General features: G+C 43.2%; 1 protein-coding gene and 2 non-coding genes across 4 annotated transcripts in view; 1 reads left to right on the forward strand and 2 right to left on the reverse strand.

Annotated features, from left to right (window-relative positions):
- The window catches only part of LOC123760948 (uncharacterized), a 709495-nt gene that overhangs the window by 470351 nt on the left and 219766 nt on the right, over positions 1–19378 (forward strand). The gene's annotated exons all lie outside the window — the stretch shown is intronic.
- Positions 9320–9392, reverse strand: TRNAR-CCU (transfer RNA arginine (anticodon CCU)). The gene has a single exon. It is a non-coding gene; the product is annotated as a tRNA-Arg (tRNA).
- TRNAR-CCU (transfer RNA arginine (anticodon CCU)) lies at positions 12914–12986 on the reverse strand. The gene has a single exon. It is a non-coding gene; the product is annotated as a tRNA-Arg (tRNA).

A 19378-nucleotide genomic window follows, 5' to 3' on the forward strand; every position in this document is an offset into this window, starting at 1 on the left:
GCTACACAGCCGTTGTTGTCATAGCTGTTTGTTGCACATTTGCAGCTGTGAAATAAACGTGATGTTCATTTTCATGTTTTCAAAACAAAAACAAAAAATAATAACAATATTTCAATTCAAACGCAAATCAATCTACACAGATCAATTTCACCACCAATTGCACTAAAAAAAGAAGAGGTACAGTTAAAAAAACGAAATGGAAAAAAATGAAAAAATGAACAAATAAACAATACCCACAAAATGAACGGTATGGTAAACAACACAGCTCAATTCCAACGCAATGACACACAAAATAATTAAATCAAAATGAAAATAAATCGAAATCTATGAAAATTCAATTTATCAATGCAATCGGAAACGTTGAAATGGAATCGTAACATATTTGTATCTGTGTGTTGCTCTTACGTGCAACAGATGGGGTTTGTTTTTCAAACAAGCATGTTTTTACCTGTCACAGGTGTGGCATCTAAATAATAGGTATATAAAAGCATGCACGTATACGAATGGAAGGTTGTGTCAAAATTTCCAAGCAATCGTTGAAGAACTTTCCGAGATTACAGCGTGTTTCTCTCTTACGTCTTACAGTTGGAGCTGTTTAAAAAAAAAAAAAAATCCTGTCATGGGTGAGGCATGTGTTTAGTAGATATATAAAAACACTCGCCTATTCGAAAGCAACGTTGTGTAAAAATTTCAAAGCAATCGGTAAAGAGCTTTCGAAGATTTCCCTCACATGAAAAACACTGTTTAAAAAAAAAAAACATGTTTTTTCCCGTCACAGACGTGACATCTATATAGTATGAATATATAAACCTGCTCGGATGTTAATGGAACGTTGTGTGAAAATTTCAAAGCAATCGGTGAAGAACTTTCGGAGATTATAGCGATTTTGAACAAATGAACATTTCCATTTTTATTTATATAGATATATGTTGTTGAATATGACCGAAAGAGTGAGATTAATAATTCTAACACGAATCTTCTCAATTAGCTTACATTTTTCTTCACTGTCGAGGGTAACTGAAAAATTAACTCTCCAAAATTAATTTTTTACATTTTTATTTTTGGTTTGACGCCTAAATACGTTTTGTAAGGGCTTTTTACATTCGCAAAGACTGGTTTACACATAACATATATAATGCTTATATTCGTTTTGGGTGAGGTGATATGGCACAAATGTTTTGGGTGAGGTGACAGAACACGAATCAATGGGTTTAAATCGTGTATGAAAACATAAGAATGAAAGTAACTACAGAAGGCCTATTGGCCCATATTTTCTCTTGCTGCTTCTATGTTGGTTCGGGGGTCTTGAAGTGGGTAGAATATAGTTATGCGTTAATTGGCTGTTGATTGCTGGTGTTTGACTTTTTGATGTGTAGTGCCTCGCTGATGTCGAGTCTCCTGCTATAGCTGTATCTATCGATGATTTCTGTGTTGCTTGTTAAGATTTCTCTGGTGATGGTCTGGTTGTGAAAAGAGATTATATGTTCCTTGATGGAGCCCTGTTGTTTATAAAACCAAAAAAATGGCCAATCTACTCATGAAAAACTCCCCAGACACCAAGCAGAACGCCTTAAAAGAGACCAACGTCGTCTATGCCTTCAAAAGTCCACTTGGGGACTGTAAGACTGGAGCTCTGTTGTTTGTGCATTGTTAATCGCATAGAAAGAGACGTTGTTGTCTTAAATATATACTGAGTTCTTTGGGGCTTGCAGTACCCAAGTGGGCATGATAAGGCATAGACGACGTTGGTTTCCTCAAGGCGTTCTGTTTGGGCCGATTGCACTGACAAATTGCATTTTCATAGATTTCGATTTATTTTCATTTTGATTTCATTATTTTGTGTGACATTGCATTGGAATTGAACTGTGTTGTTTACCATACCATTTATTTTGGGAGTATAGTTTATTTTTTTATTTGTTTCTCATTTCGTTTTTTTAACTGCGTTTCTTATATTTCAGTGATGGGAACATCAGATCACTTGATGTTACCAATTTTCTGATGGGAACATCAGACCATTTGGGAAGGCATCGGACGAGGGAGTGGGGAATGGTGGGGAGGACGAGGGATGGGAGTGGGGGATGGCGGGGAGGACGAGGGATGGGAGTGGGGGATGGCGGGGAGGACGAGGGATGGGAGTGGGGGATGGCGGGGAGGACGAGGGATGGGAGTAGGGGATGGCGGGGAGGACGAGGGATGGGAGTGGGGGATGGCGGGGAGGACGAGGGATGGGAGTGGGGGATGGCGGGGAGGATGAGGGGACAGGGTAGGGGGTAATGGCGGGGAGGACGAGGGGACAGGGTAGGGGGTAATGGCGGGGAGGACGAGGGGACAGGGTAGGGGGTAATGGCGGGGAGGACGAGGGGACAGGAGGGAGTTGGGAAGTGTTGGGGATGGTGGGGTTGAGGGGCAGGGGAAATAGATAATGGTGGGGAGGACAAGGGGGCAGGGGGAGTGGGGAATGGTTGGGAGGACGAGGGTATGGGGAAGGGGGGGGAGGACTGGGAGACAGGGGAAGGTTGCTGAGCCACAGCAACGTGTGACCGAGTACAGCTAGTCTTAAATAAAATCCAAAAATAGGTATTTAAATTTTATGACAAATATTACATATCTAAAATATGCGAATAATGTTCATTGATTATTTTCATATAGATGTTGAAAATAATTAAGAACATTTATCAGAACATTAAATTTATAACAATTTAAACATTATATTCGTTTAATAATATTAAGAACGCACTAGTTTATATTTTATAAAAATAAAATTGTATAATACAAAAACGCCTCATCCAGTTCTTTCTTTATTAGATGAGTCGTTTACAGGCCCTCGACCCGGTACCTCCAAGTCATAAATTAAACACAAGTTCCCACAAGCATCTCCTTTGGCTAGGCCGACCCTGTGCTTCCAGTAGGCCTACTCATCTTCTCTTATTCAGCAAGTATTTGGCGCACATTGAGGAACGGTTGGTGGGTGAAGGTGAGGGAGAAGCCACACAATGAGGAGGAGAATGTCACACTCTCCTGGTCCACACAGCCTAGCTCGCCCGGGGTGGGGGGGAAGGGGGGTGCTTCTCTCAAGGGTATCGCTCATCATGAGAAATTGAGAGCCATTGATTACTTGCAGCGCTGCTCCTCCTACCACGGTTTCTCAGTTTTTAGATAAAATGATCACTCCTTCAGCATAGCATATACATTCTAGCGGACCAATTACACCTATGTTCGAGACATATATATATATATATATATATATGTCGTACCTAATAGCCAGAACGCACTTCTCAGCCTACTATTCAAGGCCCGATTTGCCTAATAAGCCAAGTTTTCATGAATTAATGTTTTTTCGTCTACCTAACCTACCTAACCTAACCTAACCTAGCTTTTTTTGGCTACCTAACCTAACCTTACCTATAAATATAGGATAGGTTAGGTTAGGTAGGGTTGGTTAGGTTCGGTCATATATCTACGTTAATTTTAACTCCAATAAAAAGAAATTGACCTCATACATAGAGAAAAGGGTTGCTTTATCATTTCATAAGAAAAAAATTATAGTAAATATATTAATTCAGGAAAACTTGGCTTATTAGGCAAATCGGGCCTTGAATAGTAGGCTGAGAAGTGAGTTCTGGCTACTAGGTACGACATATATATATATATATATATATATATATATATATATATATATATATATATATATATATATATATATATAATATAATATAAAATATATGTTAAATATGACCGAAAAAGTAAGATTAATAATTCTAACACGAATTTTCTCAATATTTCTTATGTTTCTTTTAACGGTCGATGGTAATTGAAAAATCAATTTTCCAAAATTCATTTTTATTTCTAGTCTGATGCGAAGCTTGAACGCGTTTCGTAATAACATATTACATTTCCAAAGACTTTAGTTTACACACACACAACTTGTAACCTGAAAACACTTAACAGAGTTTTACTAAAACTAATGCTAAACATCTTGTTTTATCACCTCACCCAAATGCGAGTATATATGTTGAAACAGTTTTGGATGAGGTGAACAAACTTTTGACCAACACAAGACAGAACACGGTGCAATGGGTATAAATTGGATAAGTGAGAGGGAAGAATGGAAGTAACTGCAAAGGGCCTATTGGCCTATACTTCCTCTTGATGTTTCTATATTGGTGCGGAGTCTTGAAGTGGGTAGAATATAGTTGTGCATTAATTGGCTGTTGATTGGTGGTGTTGACTTTTTGATGTGTAGTGCCTCGCAGATGTCAAGCCGCCTGCTATCGCTGTATCTATCGATGGTTTCTGTGTTGTTTGTTAAGACTTCTCTGGTGATGGTCTGATTGTGGGGAGAGTTTATATGTTCCTTAATGGAGCCCTGTTGCTTATGCATTGTTAATCGCCTGGAAAGAGATGTTGTTGTCTTGCCTATATAGTGAGTTCTTTGGGGCTTACAGTCCCCAAGTGGACTTTTGAAGGCATAGACGACGTTGGTCTCTTTTAAGGCGTTCTGCTTGGTGTCTGGGGAGTTTTTTATGAGTAGATTGGCCATTTTTTTGGTTTTATAAACAACAGGGCTCCTTCAAGGAACATATAATCTCCTCTCACAACCAGACCATCACCAGAGAAATCTTAACAAACAACACAGAAATCATCAATAGGTACAGCGATAGCAGGCAGTTCGACATCAGTGAGGCATTGCACATCAAAAAGTCAACACCTGCAATCAACAGCCAATTAATTCACAATTACATTCTACCTACGTCAAGACCCCGAACCAATATGAAAGCAGCAAGAGGAAGTATGGGCCAATAGGCCTTCTGCAGTTACTTCCATTCTTATGTTCTCTTATCCAAGTAATACCCATTGTTCCGTGTTCTGTCTTGTGTTTGTCATAAGTTTGTTCACCTCACCCAAAACTTTTGTACCATATTTGTTGCAGTCTCCGTGGTGTAGTGGTAAGACACTCGCCTGGCGTTCCGCGAGCGCTATGTCATGGGTTCGTATCCTGGCCGGGGAGGATTTACTGGGCGCAATTCCTTAACTGTAGCCTCTGTTTAACGCAACAGTAAAATGTGTACTTGGATGAAAAAACGATTCTTCGCGGCGGGGGATCGTATTCCAGGGACCATAGGATTAAGGACTTGCCCGAAACGCTACGCGTACTAGTGGCTGTACAACCATGTAACAACTCTTGTATATATCTCAAAAAAAAAAAAATATATATCACTTCACCCAAAATGTGTGTATATATTGTGACGGGAAAGTGTTGGAGTGTAGATGTTCGGCAGTCCTCCAATGGCTCGTGTCAATGCCTAGTCACACTTACAAAAAAAAAGAAGATAGACTGCTTGCCTGTTTATCTGTCTGTGGTAAAGTAAGGAAAGACACGCAAAGCACAAAATATGAACAATGAAACTTTAATTAATCTAGAAAACAAACATAAACAAAGGCAATCCCTTGGCAATGTACAGTGCAAAAGAACAAGTCAAAAACAATATAACATAAATGAATAATAGGGATGAAGTTACTCTACAATAATAAAATAAAATTAAAGGTGTAAAATAATCAGGTGCTGAGAATATGGCGATAGCTGCGAGACATTCAGCTGATACACAGCGTATATATCAGTTGTTCACTGCTTGAGAGCACAAGGATATTCTGACTTCAATGGCTGGACCAAGCCCAGACATCGACTTAAGTAGAGGGCGCTGAGGTGCAGTGTGCAGGTGTGCAGTCGGCGAGTCACCAATCAGGAACAGGCAGGCTGGGAAGGGTAGTTGGCTGGTTGATGACGAGCCGGCGTGGAGGGAGTGGAGTAGGGGGGGTCTTGGGTACGTTTTGCCTCCTGGTCAAAACGTTTTGTGCTACTGGGAGATGTATCTTGAAGGTAGCATCTTATTCTTGAATAAAAAACGAAACTTCATGCAGAGAAGAGCAGGCTCAATCTCTCTTGAAAGAGATTATCATCAATATATATATATATATATATATATATATATATATATATATATATATATATATATATATATATGCGAACAAGCCTGAATGGTCCCCAGGACATATGCAACTGAAAACTCACACCCCAGAAGTGACTCGAACCCATACTCCCAGAAGCAACGCATCTGGTATGTACAAGACGCCTTAATCCACTTGACCATCACGACCGGACATAATGAGGTGATAGCCGAGGCTATTTGAACCACCCCACCGCCGGCACTCGGATAGTTATCTTGGGCATAGCATTTTACCAAATCACCTCATTCTTTGGGGCAACACGTGAGGAACACAAATGCGAACAAGCCTGAATGGTCCCCAGGACATATGCAACTGAAAACTCACACCCCAGAAGTGACTCGAACCCATACTCCCAGAAGCAACGCATCTGGTATGTACAAGACGCCTTAATCCACTTGACCATCACGACCGGACATAATGAGGTGATAGCCGAGGCTATTTGAACCACCCCACCGCCGGCACTCGGATAGTTATCTTGGGCATAGCATTTTACCAAATCACCTCATTCTTTGGGGCAACACGTGAGGAACACAAATGCGAACAAGCCTGAATGGTCCCCAGGACATATGCAACTGAAAACTCACACCCCAGAAGTGACTCGAACCCATACTCCCAGAAGCAACGCATCTGGTATGTACAAGACGCCTTAATCCACTTGACCATCACGACCGGACATAATGAGGTGATAGCCGAGGCTATTTGAACCACCCCACCGCCGGCACTCGGATAGTTATCTTGGGCATAGCATTTTACCAAATCACCTCATTCTTTGGGGCAACACGTGAGGAACACAAATGCGAACAAGCCTGAATGGTCCCCAGGACATATGCAACTGAAAACTCACACCCCAGAAGTGACTCGAACCCATACTCCCAGAAGCAACGCATCTGGTATGTACAAGACGCCTTAATCCACTTGACCATCACGACCGGACATAATGAGGTGATAGCCGAGGCTATTTGAACCACCCTACCGCCGGCACTCGGATAGTTATCTTGGGCATAGCATTTTACCAAATCACCTCATTCTTTGGGGCAACACGTGAGGAACACAAATGCGAACAAGCCTGAATGGTCCCCAGGACATATGCAACTGAAAACTCACACCCCAGAAGTGACTCGAACCCATACTCCCAGAAGCAACGCATCTGGTATGTACAAGACGCCTTAATCCACTTGACCATCACGACCGGACATAATGAGGTGATAGCCGAGGCTATTTGAACCACCCCACCGCCGGCACTCGGATAGTTATCTTGGGCATAGCATTTTACCAAATCACCTCATTCTTTGAGTGCCGGCGGTGGGGTGGTTCAAATAGCCTCGGCTATCACCTCATTATGTCCGGTCGTGATGGTCAAGTGGATTAAGGCGTCTTGTACATACCAGATGCGTTGCTTCTGGGAGTATGGGTTCGAGTCACTTCTGGGGTGTGAGTTTTCAGTTGCATATGTCCTGGGGACCATTCAGGCTTGTTCGCATTTGTGTTCCTCACGTGTTGCCCCAAAGAATGAGGTGATTTGGTAAAATGCTATGCCCAAGATAACTATCCGAGTGCCGGCGGTGGGGTGGTTCAAATAGCCTCGGCTATCACCTCATTATGTCCGGTCGTGATGGTCAAGTGGATTAAGGCGTCTTGTACATACCAGATGCGTTGCTTCTGGGAGTATGGGTTCGAGTCACTTCTGGGGTGTGAGTTTTCAGTTGCATATGTCCTGGGGACCATTCAGGCTTGTTCGCATTTGTGTTCCTCACGTGTTGCCCCAAAGAATGAGGTGATTTGGTAAAATGCTATGCCCAAGATAACTATCCGAGTGCCGGCGGTGGGGTGGTTCAAATAGCCTCGGCTATCACCTCATTATGTCCGGTCGTGATGGTCAAGTGGATTAAGGCGTCTTGTACATACCAGATGCGTTGCTTCTGGGAGTATGGGTTCGAGTCACTTCTGGGGTGTGAGTTTTCAGTTGCATATGTCCTGGGGACCATTCAGGCTTGTTCGCATTTGTGTTCCTCACGTGTTGCCCCAAAGAATGAGGTGATTTGGTAAAATGCTATGCCCAAGATAACTATCAGAGTGCCGGCGGTGGGGTGGTTCAAATAGCCTCGGCTATCACCTCATTATGTCCGGTCGTGATGGTCAAGTGGATTAAGGCGTCTTGTACATACCAGATGCGTTGCTTCTGGGAGTATGGGTTCGAGTCACTTCTGGGGTGTGAGTTTTCAGTTATATATATATATATATATATATATATATATATATATATATATATATATATATATATATATATGTCGTACCTAATAGCCAGAACGCACTTCTCAGCCTACTATGCAAGGCCCGATTTGCCTAATAAGCCAAGTTTTCCTGAATTAATATATTTTTTCTAATTTTTTTCTTATGAAATGATAAAGCTACCCATTTCATTATGTATGAGGTCAATTTTGTTTTATTGGAGTTAAAATTAATGTAGATATATGACCGAACCTAACCAACCCTACCTAACCTAACCTAACCTATCTCTATCGGTTAGGTTAGGTTAGGTAGCAGAAAAAGTTAGGTTAGGTTAGGTTAGGTAGGTTAGGTAGTCGAAAAAACATTAATTCATGAAAACTTGGCTTATTAGGCAAATTGGGCCATGCATAGTTGGCTGAGAAGTGCGTTCTGGCTATTAGGTACGACATATATATATATATACATATATATATATATATATATATATATATATATATATATATATATATATATATATATATATATATATATATATATATAATATTGGTGTATACTGGCAGCAGGTTTTCTTTCAAACATGTTTCATTGAATATGACCGCATATTCTGTATTTATTATTTTCTGGTTTAGGGCTTCTATCCCTCTAACTATTTTCTTAGCATCAGGGCTTAGTTGAAATAGGAGTTCTCCAAAACTCATTTTCGTACTTTTAAGGTGAAAAGGTTCACCTTAAAAGTACGAAAATGAGTTTTGGAGAACTCCTATTTCAACTAAGCCCTGATGCTAAGAAAATAGTTAGAGGGATAGAAGCCCTAAACCAGAAAATAATAAATACAGAATATGCGGTCATAATTAATGATATATATAATATATAATATATATATATATATATATATATATATATATATATATATATATATATATATATATATATATATATATAATTTGCAATTGACGATCACGAAACACTGATCATTTGTATTCGGAAAATCCAGAAATATAGAAAAGAAAGATGAACGTTTCGGCCGATCTGGGCCTTTGTCAACACCGGACTCAACACACAAATGTGTTGTTTTGTTAAAGTAAACCCCTGGTGGGACTCGAACCCACAATCCTTGGCTTAGGAGGCCAATGCCTTATCCATTGGGCCACAGGGGTGGATGTTGAGAACTAAAATCTGAGCACGAAGGTTCGTCGTACACAGTGAAGGAATTTATTCACTAATGAGTCCGGTGTTGACAAAGAGCCAGATCGGCGAAACGTTCATATTTCTTTCTATTTCTCTGGATTTTCCGCACACACACACACACACACACACACACACACACACACACACATATATATATATATATATATATATATATATATATATATATATATATATATATATATATATATATATATATATATAATATTAGGCTACAGGCTCCTTGGGTAAGAAACCTGCGGGCTGGTTCAAACCTCCGTTGGCGCCTGCGCAGTAGAAGTGAACCTAGGCTGCGCTGGGAAATCATCTCAAGTTATGGTCTGACGTAATGCAAATTACCGTGCATTGCCATAAAACATGTAGCTGACAGCCAGTCTGCATTTATTATAATAAAAACTTGCCCTTGCATATCTTGCACCTCGCAACAGAGCTCCATATATCGGCTGGATGACGTCATCTTTAGTTCGTATATGCTCGAAGTTTTAGTATAGTTCACTTATTATGAGCCTCATACCCATCCTGTGAGTGGTGGTGGTGGACCCCATACCCTTCCTGTGATTGGTGGTGGACCCCATACCCTTCCTGTGATTGGTGGTGGACCCCATACCCTTCCTGTGATTGGTGGTGGACCCCATACCCTTCCTGTGATTGGTGGTGGACCCCATACCCTTCCTGTGATTGGTGGTGGACCCCATACCCTTCCTGTGATTGGTGGTGGACCCCATACCCTTCCTGTGATTGGTGGTGGACCCCATACCCTTCCTGTGATTGGTGGTGGACCCCATACCCTTCCTGTGATTGGTGGTGGACCCCATACCCTTCCTGTGATTGGTGGTGGACCCCATACCCTTCCTGTGATTGGTGGTGGACCCCATACCCTTCCTGTGATCGGTGGTGGACCCCATACCCTTCCTGTGATTGGTGGTGGACCCCATACCCTTCCTGTGATTGGTGGTGGACCCCATACCCTTCCTGTGATTGGTGGTGGACCCCATACCCTTCCTCTGATTGGTGGTGGACCCCATACCCTTCCTGTGATTGGTGGTGGACCCCATACCCTTCCTGTGATTGGTGGTGGACCCCATACCCTTCCTGTGATTGGTGGTGGACCCCATACCCTTCCTGTGATTGGTGGTGGACCCCATACCCTTCCTGTGATTGGTGGTGGACCCCATACCCTTCCTGTGATTGACGGTGGACCCCATACCCTTCCTGTGATTGACGGTGGACCCCATACCCTTCCTGTGATTGACGGTGGACCCCATACCCTTCCTGTGATTGACGGTGGACCCCATACCCTTCCTGTGATTGACGGTGGACCCCATACCCTTCCTGTGATTGACGGTGGACCCCATACCCTTCCTGTGATTGACGGTGGACCCCATACCCTTCCTGTGATTGACAGTGGACCCCATACTCATCCTGTCATTAATGGTGGGCCCCATTCTGTACTGTGGGAGATTCTGGGAAAAAGATTATTGAGGCATAATGGAGTCAGGAAATGAACCCCAACATTCGTTTGCTGCACTGATCCAGTAATATAGTTATTGACAAACTACCGAACTAACATCTCCGAACCAAGAACCCAACGAATCAAGAACCCAACGAGCCATGAACCCAACGAGCCATGAACCCTACGAGCCATGAACCCAACGAGCCATGAACCCAACGAGCCATGAACCCAACGAACCATGAACCCAACGAGCCATGAACCCAACGAACCATGAACTCAACGAACCATGAACTCAACGAACCATGAACTCAACGAACCAAGAACTCAACGAATCAAGAACTCAACGAACCAAGAACCCAACGAACCAAGAACCCAACGAACCAAGAACCCAACGAACCATGAACTCAACGAACCAAGAACCCAACGAACCAAGAACCCAACGAACCAAGAACCCAACGAACCAAGAACCCAACGAACCAAGAGCCCAACGAACCAAGAACCCAACGAACCATGAACTCAACGAACCAAGAACCCAACGAACCAAGAGCCCAACGAACAAAGAACTCAACGAACCAAGAACCCAACGAACCAAGAACCCAACGAACCAAGAGCCCAACGAACAAAGAACTCAACGAACCAAGAACCCAACGAACCAAGAACCCAACGAACCAAGAACCCAACGAACCAAGAACCCAACGAACCAAGAACCCAACGAACCATGAACTCAACGAACCAAGAACCCAACGAACCAAGAGCCCAACGAACAAAGAACTCAACGAACCAAGAACCCAACGAACCAAGAACCCAACGAACCAAGAGCCCAACGAACAAAGAACTCAACGAACCAAGAACCCAACGAACCAAGAACCCAACGAACCAAGAACCCAACGAACCAAGAACCCAACGAACCAAGAACCCAACGAACCAAGAGCCCAACGAACCAAGAACCCAACGAACCAAGAACCCAACGAACCAAGAACCCAACGAACCAAGAACCCAACGAACCATGAACTCAACGAACCATGAACCCAACGAACCATGAACTCAACGAACCAAGAACCCAACGAACCAAGAACCCAACGAACCAAGAACCCAACGAACCATGAACTCAACGAACCAAGAACCCAACGAACCAAGAACCCAACGAACCAAGAACTCAACGAACCAAGAACCCAACGAACCAAGAACCCAACGAACCAAGAACCCAACGAACCATGAACTCAACGAACCATGAACCCAACGAACCAAGAACCCAACGAACCAAGAACCCAACGAACCAAGAACCCAACGAACCAAGAACCCAACGAACCATGAACTCAACGAACCAAGAACTCAACGAACCAAGAACCCAACGAACCATGAACCCAACGAACCAAGAACCCAACGAACCAAGAACCCAACGAACCATGAACTCAACGAACCAAGAACCCAACGAACCAAGAACCCAACGAACCAAGAACCCAACGAACCAAGAACCCAACGAACCAAGAACCCAACGAACCAAGAACCCAACGAACCAAGAACTCAACGAACCAAGAACCCAACGAGGGAACATTGTTTAATAAGCTTATTATATACTGCATTCCCATCCTGTGGTCGCGTGGGACACAAGGATAACAGAATCTGTGTTTCCACTACATATTTCTAAGATATAAGCCTAACGTGAATGAATACACTCTGGCTTCCTGTCCCCCGACACAATGAATTATATTACAAGCGAGAAATGGCTATTAACTCCTTTCACATCATCCCAATTCTCCATTTTGCAGTAAATTGCTATGTAGATTAGATTGGGATTTGTCCATGGACAAAGATAAGGAAACCTAAAACGAGGAAAATTATACCATTTTTTTTTATCTTTATCTTTATCTTTTTATCTTTTTTTTATCTAGAAACTACAATACAAATCATCCCTAGAGCACTCTGAAGTATTGGGATATGTGGTAACAGCCAGAAAGATAAGCTCCCTAACTGGTGTAGATATGAGTTCATGATTTGCTTTTTTTTTGTGTTAAAGTAAACCCCTGGTGGGACTCGAACCCACAATCCTTGGCTTAGGAGGCCAATGCCTTATCCATTGGGCCACAGGGGTGGATGTTGAGAACTAACATCTGACCACGAAGGTTCGTCGTACACAGTGAAGGAATTTATTCACTAATTGTACATGTGTGTGTTTCCTCAATGTGGGGGGAGGGGGGGAGGGGGTTGCTCAGTCCTGTGGTCTGGTTTTTAATGTACAATTTACTGATGTACGTGCAGGTTCATGAGCCATTGATGTACGTGCAGGTTCATGAGCCATTGATGTACGTGCAGGTTCCTGAGCCATTGATGTACGTGCAGGTTCATGAGCCACTGATGTACGTGCAGGTTCCTGAGTCACTCATGTACGTGCAGGTTCCTGAGCCATTGATGTACGTGCAGGTTCATGAGCCATTGATGTACGTGCAGGTTCCTGAGCCACTGATGTACGTGCAGGTTCCTGAGCCATTGATGTACGTGCAGGTTCCTGAGCCATTGATGTACGTGCAGGTTCCTGAGCCATTGATGTACGTACAGGTTCCTGAGGCACTGATGTACGTGCAGGTTCCTGAGGCACTGATGTACGTGCAGGTTCCTGAGCCACTGATGTACGTGCAGGTTCCTGAGGCACTGATGTACGTGCAGGTTCCTGAGCCATTGATGTACGTGCAGGTTCCTGAGCCACTGATGTACGTGCAGGTTCCTGAGCCACTGATGTACGTGCAGGTTCCTGAGCCACTGATGTACGTGCAGGTTCCTGAGCCCACTGATGTACGTGCAGGTTCCTAAGCCATTGATGTACGTGCAGGTTCCTGAGCCACTGATGTACGTGCAGGTTCCTGAGCCACTGATGTACGTGCAGGTTCCTGAGCCACTGATGTACGTGCAGGTTCCTGAGCCCACTGATGTACGTGCAGGTTCCTGAACCCACTGATGTACGTGCAGGTTCCTGAGCCACTGATGTACGTGCAGGTTCATGAGCCACTGATGTACGTGCAGGTTCCTGAGCCACTGATGTACGTGCAGGTTCCTGAGCCACTGATGTACGTGCAGGTTCCTGAGTCACTCATGTACGTGCAGGTTCCTGAGGCACTGATGTACGTGCAGGTTCCTGAGTCACTCATGTACGTGCAGGTTCATGAGCCACTGATGTACGTGCAGGTTCATGAGCCACTGATGTACGTGCAGGTTCCTGAGCCACTGATGTACGTGCAGGTTCCTGAGCCCACTGATGTACGTGCAGGTTCCTGAGCCCACTGATGTACGTGCAGGTTCCTGAGCCACTGATGTACGTGCAGGTTCATGAGCCACTGATGTACGTGCAGGTTCCTGAGCCACTGATGTACGTGCAGGTTCCTGAGCCACTGATGTACGTGCAGGTTCCTGAGCCACTCATGTACGTGCAGGTTCCTGAGCCACTGATGTACGTGCAGGTTCCTGAGCCACTCATGTACGTGCAGGTTCCTGAGGCACTGATGTACGTGCAGGTTCCTGAGGCACTGATGTACGTTCAGGTTCATGAGCCACTGATGTACGTGCAGGTTCCTGAGCCATTGATGTACGTGCAGGTTCCTGAGCCACTGATGTACGTGCAGGTTCCTGAGCCATTGATGTACGTGCAGGTTCCTGAGCCATTGATGTACGTGCAGGTTCCTGAGCCACTGATGTACGTGCAGGTTCCTGAGCCATTGATGTACGTGCAGGTTCCTGAGCCATTGATGTACGTGCAGGTTCCTGAGCCACTGATGTACGTGCAGGTTCCTGAGACACTGATGTACGTGCAGGTTCCTGAGCCACTGATGTACGTGCAGGTTCCTGAGCCACTCATGTACGTGCAGGTTCCTGAGGCACTGATGTACGTGCAGGTTCCTGAGGCACTGATGTACGTGCAGGTTCCTGAGCCACTGATGTACGTGCAGGTTCCTGAGCCATTGATGTACGTGCAGGTTCCTGAGCCACTGATGTACGTGCAGGTTCCTGAGCCACTGATGTACGTGCAGGTTCCTGAGCCACTCACGTACGTGCAGGTTCCTGAGCCACTCATGTACGTGCAGGCTTCAGAGCCGTACATGAACTGGGTCATATCTATTTGAAATTGTATAAGTAGTCTTCTTCCACCACTTCTCTATTAAATACTGAAAAGTTATTTTTAATGTATCTAATTCATTACTTAGTACTTAGTTTTCACATGTAATTTTTTGTTCGTGTAGCTCTCACCGTAAATAATCTGTTCATGTTTGTTTGGTCAAGCACTCTCAGAATTTTGTATGGGGTAATCATGTCTCCCCTAACTCTTTACTTATCCAGTGACTTGACGTTAAATTGCTTTAAAGTATTCACTTATAACTCGTAACTCAGTTCTGGTGTACAACCTACATTATTAATTAAAACAGCTAACACTACAGCGTTACTGAAAGTACTCAGAGTATGGGTAACGATGTGTATCAGTGCTATACCGTTGGTTCTGTAGAAGAAGGTGGACGATGTACCGGATGTGCATGTAACATATTGGAACAATCTTCTCTCGTACATACAGCAATGAAGCGCGTCAATGATTGGGCAAGTACAACTCAAACCGAACTTGCAGGCATATACCTTGCCAATGATTTTTAAAAGACTAAGGCAGTGGACTTATATACTGTGACTCGCAGAGTGCACTCCAGGCACTGAACGCACATAGTAGTAACACCCAGAAAATAGTCAGTGATATACGAATGAATGTTTTAGTTGATAAAGAAAACAGTTTTGAAATTAAATTCCTTTGGATACCATCACATGTTGGCATCTCAAGGCATGACACTGTTGACATGCTGGCAAAGACAGCCTGTAGTAGAAATTTATATATGGGTGTTTTAATAGCAGTGACAAAGAGAATACTTAAACAAATATTTGATGAAAATCTTACTGAACTAACCAATTCACGAAGACCTGAAAGCTGTAGCGTTAAACATTATGGTAAATACCGTGAGGAGACATTCATATATGGAACTAATAGAGCAAGAACTTGACACTGTGATGTTATAGTGGCCAGAATACGCCTGGGATATAGCCGTATCTGGCAGCTTTGTCAAAAAATCCCAAATGTCGAATACACCATGTGTCATTTTTGTGAAAGTGTCGAATACACCACTTGAAACTTGTGTGTGTACTCACCTACTCACCTAATTGTGCTTGCGGGGGTTGAGCTTTGGCTCTTTGGTCCCGCCTCTCAACTGTCAATCAACTGGTGTACAGATTCCTGAGCCTACTGGGCTCTATCATATCTACATTTGAAACTGTAGATATGGAGTCAGCCTCCACCACATCACTTCCTAATGAACCATGAACCATTTATTAACCATTCCTAATGAATGGTTCCACTTCCTAATGAACCATTCCATTTATTAACTACTGACACTGAAAAAATTCTTTCTAACGTTTCTGTGGCTCATCTGGGTGTGTGTGTGTTCACCTAGTTGTGCTTGCGGGGGCTGAGCTCTGCTCTATCGGCCTGTCCCCTCAACTGTCAATCAACTGTTACTAACTGCTATTTTTCCCCTACACCACACACACACACCAGGAAGCAGCCCGTGACAGCTGACTAACTCCCAGGTACCTATTTACTGCTAGGTAACAGGGGCATTCAGGGTGAAAGAAACTTTGCCCGTTTGTTTCTGCCTCGTGCGGGAATCGAACCCGCCCCACAGAATTACGAGTCCTGCGCGCTATCCACCAGGCCCCATAGTGTGTGCGTGCGTGCGTGCGTGTGTGTGTGTGTGTGTGTGTGTGTGTGTGTGTGTGTGTGTGTGTGTGTGTGTGTACGGGTTATGGGGAAGCTGGTCAGAATGGCTTTCACCTTTGTAAACGCACATTAAATCCACCATGTAAAAGACACTTCGAACACTGTTTATGTAGGACAGACGTAAGTCTGTGTATTTATGTATATACTCTTACATAACATACATAGACAAAAGACTCAACTTCACCACCCACATACAAGAAATTGCCAAAAATGTCTCAAAAACGGTTGGTATTCTCTCTCTAAAAAAAAACAGATATTATGTTCCCCACTCTGTTCTCCTGTCATCATACTACTCGCTAATGTATTCCTATCATATATACGGTATCTGTGCATGGGATTCAACTACAGCAAATTACCTCAATCCCATCATTACCCAGCAAAATGTGTATATATTATTAGTATCAATCCCATCATTACCCAGCAAAATGTGTACATATTATTAGTATCAATCCCATCATTACCCAGCAAAATGTGTACATATTATTAGTATCAATCCCATCATTACCCAGCAATATATATATATATATATATATATATATATATATATATATGCGAACAAGCCTGAATGGTCCCCAGGACAATATGCAACTGAAAACTCACACCCCAGAAGTGACTCGAACCCATACTCCCAGAAGCAACGCAACTGGTATGTACAAGACGCCTTAATCCACTTGACCATCACGACCGGACATAATGAGGTGATAGCCGAGGCTATTTGAACCACCCCACCGCCGGCACTCGGATAGTAATCTAGTATATATATATATATATATATATATATATATATATATATATATATATATATATATATATATATATATATATATATATATATATATATATATTATATATATATATAATATATAAGTTGTTAGGGTACCACCTAAGGTGCAAATGTGAGGACCCATAGCCTAGGAGAAGAAAATAAGGATTATTTATATCTGCTAATCAGAACAATAGCAAACTCTGTGTTCAGACAACACACTCTCACAGCCCCTCTGTTTTAATCGCTAAATATGCTAAGTAAATATGCACTTGCTCCACACATTCTCTTGTGTTATTTACATGTACAAAACCTTGCTCTTAAATGCTGATCCTGATCTGAAACTCTTCCTTGTCAGATATAATAGAACCCAGAAGTACCACACCAGAATTATATCTCTCTTTGATATTCCCGTAATCAAACTCCCATAATCAAACCATAATTGCAGTCTCCGTGGTGTAGTGGTAAGACACTCGCCTGGCGTTCCGCGAGCGCTATGTCATGGGTTCGTATCCTGGCCGGGGAGGATTTACTGGGCGCAATTCCTTAACTGTAGCCTCTGTTTAACGCAACAGTAAAATGTGTACTTGGATGAAAAAACTATTCTTCGTGGCGGGGGATCGTATTCCAGGGACCATAGGATTAAGGACCTGCCCGAAACGCTACGCGTACTAGTGGCTGTACAACCATGTAACAACTCTTGTATATATCTCAAAAAAAAAAAAAAAACTAAATCTATGCAAACTCTATGGAAATTAAGGGACCTAGTCTATGGAACTCACGTGCTAACGAAATAAAAAGCTCTACAACCTATGTCGGGAGCCGGTCGGCCGAGCGGACAGCACGCTGGACTTGTGATCCTGTGGTCCTGGGTTCGATCCCAGGCGCCGGCGAGAAACAATGGGCAGAGTTTCTTTCACCCTATGCCCCTGTTACCTAGCAGTAAAATAGGTACCTGGGTGTTAGTCAGCTGTCACGGGCTGCTTCCTGGGGGGTGGAGGCCTGGTCGAGGACCGGGCCGCAGGGACACTAAAAAGCCCCGAAATCATCTCGAGATAACCTAAAGATAACCTAAAGATAACCTATGCCTTATTCACAAGTGTGACGGTAACGCGTTGGTGTTCGGCTGTTTAAGGCTAGGGGTATGGCCTCGTCACATAGTTATAAAAAAAATAGAAAAAACTGGAACTTCGTCTGTGGTAAGGTAAGGAGAAGACACACAAAACACAAGTAAACTTTAACAATGAAATTTTAATTACGTTAAATAAATCAAAACATGAAAAAATGGACAAACAAATTCGTATAATAAAATCAATCAATCAAAATAATAAGAATAATTAAATGACACAATGAAAAGTTACGTTAAGGCAAAAATAACAAGAAGTGCAACACAAAAGTAAATGGGAGGTGCTGGAATATTGGCTTTAAGCCACCACTTCTCTCAGTACACGCTAGCGTCTAGCCGGGAGGAGTGGTGACAACGAGAGCACCGAATATTCTGAGGTCTGAGGTCGTGGCGACCCCAGACATCAAGTAGTATGGGGGGCGGCGAGTGCAGGTGCAGCCAGACCGGCGACCAATCAGCGGAGCCGGTAGCGATCAACATGTAGTTTGGTGGTTTGAGTCCGAACAGGTGTCTGGCTGCAACGTTTTGCGCTCTGGCAAGCCTTGCTGGTGTTGTTGTCGTTGTTGGACATGTCTTCCATAGTCGTTTTATATAATTTCGACGACGTAATTATGGAGGGAAGAGCAGGCTCAATCTCTTGAAGGAGATTATCGTCACACAAGTAAGACCAAAAAGTGCCTAATTTCATCCTCATAGTTTCCTAACTTGTGCTTCAAACTCACACACTGTATCTTGTACTGCCCACTTCCCCAATATTAGTACTTAAGACATGAAACTTCCCCAGGGTTATCTTGA

The sequence above is a fragment of the Procambarus clarkii genome, chromosome 3 (genome assembly GCF_040958095.1).
Source record: "Procambarus clarkii isolate CNS0578487 chromosome 3, FALCON_Pclarkii_2.0, whole genome shotgun sequence".
Lineage (NCBI taxonomy): Eukaryota > Metazoa > Arthropoda > Malacostraca > Decapoda > Cambaridae > Procambarus > Procambarus clarkii.